Source organism: Anser cygnoides, chromosome 10, assembly GCF_040182565.1.
Source record: "Anser cygnoides isolate HZ-2024a breed goose chromosome 10, Taihu_goose_T2T_genome, whole genome shotgun sequence".
NCBI lineage: Eukaryota > Metazoa > Chordata > Aves > Anseriformes > Anatidae > Anser > Anser cygnoides.
Window position 1 is genome coordinate 12,173,939 of NC_089882.1, and position 10,606 is coordinate 12,184,544.

A 10,606-nucleotide genomic window follows, 5' to 3' on the forward strand; every position below is an offset into this window, starting at 1 on the left:
CCCCAGCCTTAAAAACACCCCGTGACACGGACAAAAGACCTTCCACATGAGATAGGACGGGAACAGAGACAAGCTCCAAGATAAAACGGTAACACCCAGACACTTCAGGCAATGAACTATCATTTTCTAAATGAGAACAGCTATGGGGCTGAGAGGGTTTTGAAAGCAGAAGCCCTGGCGCAGAGCAGAGGCTGTGGAAGCTCAGCCCACAGCTCCGTGCTGTTCCACAGCTAAACTTCAAAGCCAAAAGCAACGCGAAAACTCGCTCATTTGCCAGGCGCAGAAGAAGTGCTCTTTACAGTACTTGCAGTGTTTATACTGCAAGCAAATAACGAAAGTTCACATGCAATTAAAATCTGGCATCTGGGAATTTCCTTAGGATCCGTATCATTTGAGGATTCATCTCACATTTTTACCGACTTTTAAAATCTTCCTACCAGATCATGCTAACACAAAAGCTCTTTGTGCTTCATTTTCCAACCCCCTTTTCTTTTTTTTTCGGGGGTGGCAGACAGGATTTGAAAGTGAAATCCTAACCTTAAAAGCAGGCTATTAAAAAAAAAAAAACACCAATTAAAGTGATTCAGTATTATAATGATTTTAATTTGTGCCAAACGGAAGAAGAAACAATCCGCCGAAACTGATACGATTTGTTTTTTTTGCCTTTTTTCCATAGGCCTCGGGAGGCAGTGCTGACTTGTAGTTAACAAAAGGGAGACCTAAATTGCTTCCTGCAACCTCAGAAATAACTCAGATGTCTTAGTTAACACTTGGCTAAAAATATATATATATTAGCAGTGAAAACGAGTCCTCTGCGTGTATTACTTCAGCAGCCGGGGAGAAGCAGCGCGTTGAGGAGACGGCGCCAAGCCCCGCGGTCCTCCATCACCAGAGCGCGTGTCGGCACAGGCCGCAACGTCCCGCTCGGGGCTGCCGCTCCTCAGCGGCCGCACGTCCCGGGTATCGCCGTGGCACGCTCGGTCGTAGCACAAAAGCCAATCTCCTGTGTGGTTCTGGAGGGAGAGAGCACCCTGAAATCCCCGCGGGTGGTGTTTGGGGGCTCCCCGGGTGTGGGATGGTGAGGGGAAGGCAGGATGGTGAGGGGAAGGCGGGCCGCTTGGCTCGCACCATGGCACCACCTCTGCAGCCCTCGAGATCGCGGCTTCCCAGCCCAACCCAGCTGCCTGACAGAACAACCCCGTCCCGTCATGAGGCCTGCACACGTCTCAGACGCTTGCCCCTGAGAACAGTGTACAGGTGCTTCCTAAGAATCCCCCGCCAGCACCAAGACCAGAATGGCCAAGGCTCAGAGAACACTGCTGTGGAGACATCACCACAACCACCAGACCAGCGCTGACTGAAACGGCAGGACAAGGTAACGACACCAGCACAAGGAGAGACCAGCAGGCACGTTCCCACAAAGGCAAAAGCAGCAAAAGATGAATCCACCCAACAATCCTTGCAGTCAGACACTCGAGAGAGCCGCAGGCAAGTGAACCCCAAACCCAGGGCTCCAACAGGGCACGGGGACGTTTCGCTGAAGATGCAGGTGAGTGAGAGGCACCTGTCCAAGCCCTGCTTCCCTGCTTAGCTCCTGTCTAGAGGGCTAATTCCTCCCAGAAAGCAGGCAGGCTCATGTCTCCTCTGCCTGCTACCAGCCTGCAAGTTGGGATGGATCAAAGCCCTATCATCTTCCTCCAGGATGCCCTCAGACAAGGCTGGGAGGGTTCGGCTCAGAACTTGGCCGCCACAGCCAATTTGAAGTTTTTCTTGGGAAAAACCCGAGAGCTACAAACAAAACAAAACCAAAAAAATAACAGATGGATGGGCTGCCAGGGAGGAGGAGAAACTGAAGTCCTGAGGGGTTTGCTTTGAGAAGCAGGAAGGACTTGGACAGGGGAAGATGACAGAATAAAAATAACGCGAATCTCGCTGGTTCAGAGGTAGGGCTTTTACAACGGAAAATACCAAGCCTTTGTGGGAGGTGGCTGCTTCACCTCCCTCTGAACCTCCTCTCATCAAGTCACAGCGAAGCATAAAGCATTTCAACTCCTGGAGAGGACACCGTGCCTGCCCGCTGCTAACTGAGCCTCCCCAGGAAGCCGGCGGCAGCGCTGGCAGCCTGCAAGCAGGAACACTTTCCTCCCGCAGCCGCACAGAGCTGGATAGCACCCGCCACGCAGGCAACCCGCGTGGGTGCCGCTTTGTTCACAGCACACTGCTCCGGCCAGCCGCCTCTCCCCAGGCACACGGGGCCACAATTGGCAGCAGCAGCAACTTCCTGGGCTCGCTCAGTCCTTGCGGTCCCTGCCGACGCCGCCAGGAAAGCCGAAGCGTGCCAGCAGCCACAGCACTTGCACGAACGACCCTGCCTAGCACAAAGACCAGCACCAAGCGAAGGCAGCAGCTCAGTGCACTCCTCTTCCCTCTGCTCTTATCTGAGACCAACCCACGGTCCTGCTGGGAACACCTCGCCGCTGGTGGGCACGCACCTGAGCTGTCAGCAGATTAGGGCAGAAACGCTCTTTTCCGAAAAGCGAGCCAGGTCTAGGTGCCCGAACTCCTCACAGCACTTAACGTGGGAGAAAGCAGAGATTAGAGCGTCAACTGCTGACAGTCTGCACCCACCTTGCTCAAGAGAGTTATGCCGGTAATTTTAATCTTATTAGATATTGTTAATCGCATTACTAACCTAACCCTTTTCACATGTCGGAAAAAATTTAAAGAGAAAATTCCATATGTGACCACGCTATACGGTTTTCTAGCCAAATCTCCGTTCCGGGCAAGTCCCCGGCGTGCAGAGCCCAGAGGGGCTCCAGGCAGGTGAGGATGAGCGCGGAAGAAGCCTGCCCAGCACCACGCCGCCCTGGCCGGGTTTCCTGCCGGGCTGCTCCTCTGGCCACAGCTTGCCTCGCTGCTTCTCCTGGGATTCTGCTGGAGGCCCCCAACCAAAGCAACCCCGTTAACGCTGCCGCAAACCGAGCACGGAATCGCACAGACCACCTCCGTCAGCGGGACGCCAGCCTCCCCCGAGGCCGCACAGAGCGGCTCAGCACAACCCCGAGCAGCGGCTTCGGCCCGGATCGGTGCGAACGCCCCCGCCTCCCAGCCACCAACACGCCCCGGGACACAAGGCGGGCGCCGGGCTCGTCCCTTCTGCGTTTCGGCCCTCACACGGGGCTCCCGCAGGCTCCGTGCAAACAGCGAGGAACGAGCAAATCACGGCCGGCACCCGCCTCGTAGGGCGCACACCACCGGCTCGGTAAAACACCGAGCCCGCCGGCTCGCAGCCCCTTTCTCTCGTAGGGGCGCTCCGAGCCGGCTGCCCCGACCCCCCCCGACCCGGAGCAGCCCCGCGGCACGCTCCCACCGGCGGGGGCGGCTCCCGGCGGGGCCCCGTGCTCCCGGTGCTGCTCCCGGTTCACCGGGGGGGGGGGAAACCGGGGCGGGGGCGGCCACCCGTTACGGCGGTGTGTGCGGCGGGAGGATGCCGGGGGGGGCTCCGTGCCCCCACCCCCGGTACCCCCCGATACCCCCCGGTGACCCCGGTACCCCCCGGTGCCCCCCTCCCGGTTCCGCGCCCCCGCCCGGCCGCGCCCATCCCCCGCGCCGAGACAAAGCGCGGCCCCCGGGCCGCACCTGCCGCCGGCCGCTGACCCCCGGCAACGCGCCCCGTGGCTCTGCCCGGGCCTGGACGCGGCGGCGGCGGCTGCGGCAGCAGCACCGGGAGCAATACCGGCGCCCCCCCCCACCCCCAGCGCGGCCCCGCCGCCCCTCACCTGCCGCCCCGCGCCGCGCCGCTCCCCGCCGCCCGCCCCGAGCCGCGGAGCGCCGGCCCCGCCCCCTCCGCCTCGCCCCGCCTCCCCCGCCGCGCTCCTCCAATAGCAGCCGGCCGAGCGCGGAGGCCACGCCCCCTCCCGTTCCCCCCCCCCCCCACTTTCCCACCCCAGCCCCGCGCTCGCGGACGGCGGCGGGCCCCCATTGGCTGCCGGCGGCGCGGGGGGCGTGGCTGGGGGGGCCGCCCGCTCCCCTCAGCGGAGCCCGGCGGGGCGGGGGGGGGGGTGCCGGTGCCTCCTCCCTCACTCTGGGTGCGCCTCACGGAGTGTGTGAGGGGGAAGGAGCAGCGAGTCCCACTCCTGGATAAATAAATGAATAAATAAACAAATAAATAAATACTCTTATAAAGAAGTAAATAAATAGATCGTGTGTCTGAGAGCATTGTCCAAATGCCTCTAGCGTCCAACCGCCCCTCAGTGAAGAACCTTTTCCTCACATCCAGCCTGCCCCTCACTGGCACATTTTGGAAGAAGGCTGCTGGTGCGAGGCCCAGGGACTGAGGGGTCACTAAATGCCCGCTCGCTTTGTTTTGCTCCACCAGCCTCTCTTGCTTCCACCCCCAAAATCCATTTTGTTGAGGTAAAAAAATACACGTGAGGGGGTTAGAGGGTCCCAGTGCTTTGCTTGATCCTGTCCTGTGCTGAGGAACCCCGTACCCTTATCGCAAACTACATCCCGTTTGGGTTAGTGCTCACTGAACTGAACACTATCACCGTCTCACAAATCAGACATTTTAACTGCACCCAAAGCGCTTCCAATGAAATCCAGCTTTGGTGACTAAGAGCGTAAAAAAATACCTTTTTTTTTTTCCTTTGCTCCAACTCATTCCTGACTCCAAACACTAATCCCCTTTGTACATTTCCTCCAGAGCCAGTCCCGACCTGCAGCCCCTTCAGCCTGGTAAACATCTGCAAGCTTTATTTAAAAAGCAGCAAAAACCACCACAAAAACCAAGAGAGCACACTGGAAAAAAGCAGCTTTTCCTCCCGTCCCACGGCAGGGCTGGCTGAGGGAGCAGGGCAGAAAGCTGCCGTGTGCTGCAGGGCAGTTACAGCGCAGCCTTCCCACTCCTGTTCCTGCACTCACAGCCCTCAGAAGCCACCAGCACATCCTAAAACCACCACAGCACTACAATCTCCCTCTGCAGGGAGGAGTTTCGATTGCTCTGCATAAAAATCTTGTCCTGTTGTACAGACTAAACTAGAGAAGAAGCTAGTTCTCAAACGTTGCACAGCTGAAAACAGTATGACACAACAAACTTTACATTATGGGAAAAATTAAACAGTTTATTTCCATTTGTTCAGAAGCATTTTTATAGATTTAAATCCACAAAGGATTCTCCTCTGTAAAAGCCCTTGTTCATGTCTGCTTCTAAGCAGGTTAGCTAAGTTTCTTACGTAACTATTATGGTAATCACAAGACTAGCAGCTGCTTATACTCCTTTTGATTTTCTTCTTACTCTTCCTCCCATCCAAGCAGGGGATGAGACTGATTAAGAAAGTCATGAGGGATATCTGAGTACTGTCTGTAGCTTCTGGCCATAAACTGCATCGAGAACAGTGACTTAGTGACTTAGTCAGGAGGTTGACCACATCTGCCCTACTTTAAAGCTGACTCCATTCCTTTCCAGTTTTCAGTTTGTCAGGGCATTTGGAAAGAGCATTAAGGTCTTCGTTATCCTCATTTGGGCACCCATGGTTTTGCGAGCAGCAGCCTGCTGATGTTTAAAGGTCTGCTTCTGAGCACACCTTGCATAGCATGCAGCCCAAGAAGCGCCCAGCACCCCGGAACCTGCAGGAACCCAGGGAAAGACTCTCTTAGCACCACCTGTTTGCACTGCTTTGTTGGTTTTTTTTGGTTTTTTTTGTTTTTTTCCTCCCCTCTGCAGGACACAGCAAAAGAACCTGGGAATGCTTGTGGCAATTCCTTTATCTCATAGATCTGTGGCCAAAACATTTACACGTGACATGCCCAGTGTCACCGTGAAGATTTCCAACACCAGAAGTGAAGGCTTCAGTCACACAGGCTATCACGCTCACCTCCGTAAAGAGCAAGAACTAGAGGTGTTTGCTGAAGGAGATCAGTGTTGGGTGACCAGCTCACTGAATCAACACACATCTACATAGGTATATTTATGAATATATATACACGTGTGTATATATGTATATAACAAGTTTTGATGCAGAGGGCAGTTCCTGAGAGCTTATGATATGCCAATATTTAAATAGAATAATCTTTTTAATGGGTTAGCTTGCCTGAGGCAAACTCACAGAAAGGCCAATGTAGGCTGCAGCCATTTAAAACTAAAGGCTTATGGCAGAAGCATGCAAAGTTCTATTAAAAACAGCTTTTTAAAAAATCCTTGTATAGTATTTCAAAATTGGTTGAGTAGGCACCTTGCAAATTTGATTCTGAAAAATAGTTACTAATGTGATACTTGTAGGGTCAGACTTCATGCATGTAGGTACAGCTGCAGTACACATTTTCCCTCTCTCCTGGTGCCTAACACCACACGACCCACAGGAAATGGACAATTATTTTCTTAGCTGAATGCTTTCTCATTCTGTTATAACTTGTGCTACAGGATAACCTGCACTAGGATGCCTGTGACGTCAAGTTGTCCATAGACTCTCCCACTCCCTCCCATTTACTGAAAAATAATAAATAATAATAAAAGCAGTGGGCCTTAGAACAAAGAAAGTTGAAAACACTTGACTGAATCCATACTGTCCCAGGGCAGGATCCATTTATATCTATATCAAACCTAGAAATGTTTATCTAAACTATCCTTAACTTCCCACGATGGAAACTCCAAACTCTTGCCACAACCAATTACCTGAATACTTAGCTCTCCATAAAAATAAAAACTGTGGCCCAGATGTCTTTTGCTGTATTTAAGCCCACACCTTCTTATGCTACCCACCAAATGTCAAACACCAGAGATTGCACTCCTCCATGTTTTGCGAGGCAGGTCATGAATATTAAACTTGCTAGCAAAAATCTGGCAATAAAACACAGTTCTAAATATACTACGGACAAACCCAGCATTGTCTCTCCTTCAGTAGCTCACAAACCTCCCTCCTACTGCAAATCTCAATCCCATTCCTGAAGTAAACAGGACATTTCTAACTCCTTTCTAACTCCTCAGCTCCACAGTGAGGGAAGAATTTCTTGAAAAATTCTGTGGAAGAACCTGTCTTTGCTAAACATAGTTACAATTAAATTAACAGGAGCGCCTGCAATTTCCAGCCAGGATCTTAGGCTGTCGGGACGTTCAAAACTTAAGTATTAATAAATATATATGCATGTACTGATTGTGATACCACAGATAGTCTCTTGTGTTTTGTACTCATAAGCAACATTTGATATTTCTTTCCTGACTGGAAGGAATGGCAAGTTTTCTCTTCAGAATGCACTTACTGTTAGAAGTCTGTACTGACCTCACTGAATGCCTTTTTTTTTTTTCCCCCCCCATAGCCATTAGGCTGTTTGCTTTTGAGTTAACAGTGGTTTCTCATAGAGCAACAAGAACTCGAAAGAGCTTGGCAGGAGCCAAGCTCAGACCACTGCCGCTCATTTTTCTATAGTTATTGTCCACCAGCAGGCTTCCTGTCGCTGTTACTACGTTCCTGCTTAACTCAGCTTCTGTGTTTGGTTAACAGTGGAAATAACCTCAAACAGCACTGGCTTTCTCTGACCTACACATAATGCATCGGTCAATCCCCACCCTCATTAGCACCTGCAAAAAGTATTGCAATATTATACACCATATTGCAATGTTGTAAGCACCATCCTCTTAGCTGATGAACATTTGGGAAACATAGCTGGCTGAGCCATCCTACCCAGAGATGATTTTGCTTACAGAGAGAGCAAGAATGTGTCTGAAGTGCTTAATAAGCAGAATTCTCCTGCATGAGGAAAGCTTCAGCTCAAAGACCTCATTCTGAAAGCAAAACTCAACTACCCATTGTAAACTTTGTGAATAAATCTACACAGCGCTTTTTTTTTTTTTTAAACTAGTGTAGCCTAAGAAGAGGACAACAATGAACCATTCACTTGGCCTTGCATGAATCATCAGGAGATGTCACTCTGTCTATAGAGCAAGTCACTGTCAGTACTGCAAATGTACCTGAACTAATGGGAGCACTCAGATAAAACACTGAAGCGTACAGCTGTGCTGGCTTTGTTCAAACTTGTGTATTTACCACCTGTGTTGCCATGACAGAGATTTAGCATAAAGTAGCGAACAGATTATGAGTACAGTCTGTGTCGCAGTGTCTTCCTGGATATTGCCTTCAGCTAGCTCAAGGTACAGCTGCTACTGCTGCAGCCACACCTTCTGGCTCTGGGGTACGCATATGGTGGAGTACCAAACTGCATGCCATTGCCACAACAAAGTGATGATTAATGCAGGATTGAGGGAACATACACATCTGTCCTCCTAATTGTTATTACAAGCTGTTTTTTTTCCTAATCGAAATGATTCTGCTGTCACTTCGCATGAGGATTTAGCAAGGAAGAGCACAACCACAGTAATCAGATGTAACAATGAATTCTGCCAGCTGTACGACACCGCACACAGAGAACCTATTCCTGAATCTTCCAAACCCCCCTTGGAGGACGAAATCCAGTTATTTTCATCTTGGTGTATATCACACCATCCCGCTCTTCTCAAATTTCAGGCTTTGTATTTTAAGCTCTCACTCATCACAGATCCATTTGCTACTGATCTCATTGACAGACTTTTCCTTCCTGTAACTCCAGGTTATTTTAAAGCTACCTACTATCATACCTTCTTTAAATGGAAAAAAGCAGATTGCTTTAAAACAATAAGCAACCCTTGATTTTCCTGTTCTTTATTTGTCATATACAAGTTTAACCTCAGACCCCTACTCATTTTCTGATGTTAGTCAAAAATACATGCGTTTCAGTGAATAGTGTTGCCTTTACTTTCATGTTTTGCCACCTAACATTCAGCATTTTAAAATCATGCTCACATATATAATCCATGTTTTTCAGTGATGATGAATATTGAAAATTCAGCCATTTACCTAGTAAGGGGGCCTGACATTAGGTGGTTAAACCAGAAAAAAAAAAAATACAATTCAGCAACTACTCAGCAACTACTTTTGGCAAACTGCAAATGGAACCATTGTACTATCCCTTCCCCTTTAATTAAATACTTCTCTGATTTTCACCACTCTCCTGCAAAAAGTAGAACCCATAGAAACATTCATGAAATAAGAAATTGAAATAGTAGATTGATTTGAAAAATTGCATCAATCTGTATGAGTTTCTCGATGCAGCTAAATGGATGGGAATTTTTATCCCAGGTCTCAAGCCATCAGACCAAACAGCTTCACTAACAAATGCTTGTTCACTTTACACACCAAATAATCAATATATAAATCAGCAGCAGTCCTTCCCAAAACCACCTTTTGCATATTTCATCTCTTACAAGTAGTGAATCATCACAGGTCTTTCCTAACACTGTTTATTCAGTCGTATTATAATAGCACTAACGATACCCAATGAAGTAGGTGCCTCATCGAGCAAATGTCCCTGTCCCAAAGATCTTACAATCTTTGAAGCTTACAGTCAAAACCTCAAACTCTTTTCATATGGTTACTGGGCAAAAGAAAGGACTGACAGAAAAAAACAACAACAAAACAGAGTGTATACTAAACAACTTTGTCATTGTGAAATGCTTACACAAAGGCATTGGAGCATGAAGTGAGGTTGGCAGCCCCTTACCGAGGTTTCACAGAAGTGCCCAGTAGAGCAGGAGTTCCAAGTTTGGTTTGCTTATCTGCTACCATCATAGGGAGAAAACTATTTCTTATCACAGTGAAACTAACAACTTTATGTTTGGCCATAGAGATGCTGACGTTTACTTGTTAAGACAGCATTTTTCTTCTTTCTGCCATTCTTCATCCCTTCCAAGAAAATAGGCAGCTGGACTTTTCACTTCTTCCCAAATATCATTTTGGAGTAGTTTGCATAGCACTATTACCATTAAAGTACCATCTTACAAACACCTGCTGTAGAAGAGCATTTTAATTTCCAGACAGGACAAAACTGAAAGAATAAAAACTGAAGACAGTTCCAATAAAAGATACTAGTAGGGATAAGAAAGTGATTGCTCCATAGATGATTACTACAACCACAAAATGGCTAGTGAATGATGGGTTAAGGAGGCTGTAGGGAAAGGACAATTGGCTTGCACCTGCAGAATAAATATCACCATACTTAATGTATCTCTATCTGAATCCTTTTTCTCTCTCCCTGCCTATTAGCCTTCAATGGCATGGAGCTGTAACTAACATGGCTGAAGCTCCAGAAATGTTTTTGGACATTTCATTATAAACAGTTCTAGGAGAAAGCTACCACATGTAATTTAATCATGTTTTAAATATACCATCTGGCTGTACAGACTCATGAAGCTATACTTCGTACCATGATAACTTCAATCTTTCTTGGTTTACATTGCCCCTGCTGTTTGTTATATACCAAACTATTGGATTGTATCTAGAATAAATAAATAAAAAAAAAAACAGGTAAGGGCATACATATTTATCTGATTAGTAAAATGACTCCTAATGTTGTGTGTAGACAAACTGAAAAATTATGAATAAATCAGGAGTTAAATTATAAAGGATTACACATAAAGCACTTTGATCAATGCTAGATTAAAAATCATTTGAACTGAAAATCACAAATACAGCTCCAGAAGGTCACTGATTGGCATGATATGCAGTACCGGACTGCA

The 10,606-nt window shown here is 48.4% G+C and overlaps 1 protein-coding gene across 4 annotated transcripts in view; it reads right to left on the reverse strand.

Annotated features, from left to right (window-relative positions):
* The window catches only part of PLXNB1 (plexin B1), a 76,221-nt gene extending 72,370 nt beyond the window's left edge, over positions 1 to 3,851 (reverse strand). Inside the window, exon 1 of one of the 4 annotated variants that reach the window (XM_067002890.1) lies at positions 3,780 to 3,851. The gene's annotated coding sequence lies outside the window, so the exon portion shown is untranslated. Of the gene's footprint in view, positions 1 to 3,639; positions 3,662 to 3,779 lie in introns of those variants that run through there. The other 3 variants (XM_067002891.1, XM_067002892.1, XM_067002893.1) reach the window with 3 other exon arrangements.
* Between the last annotated feature and the right edge of the window lie 6,755 nt (positions 3,852 to 10,606).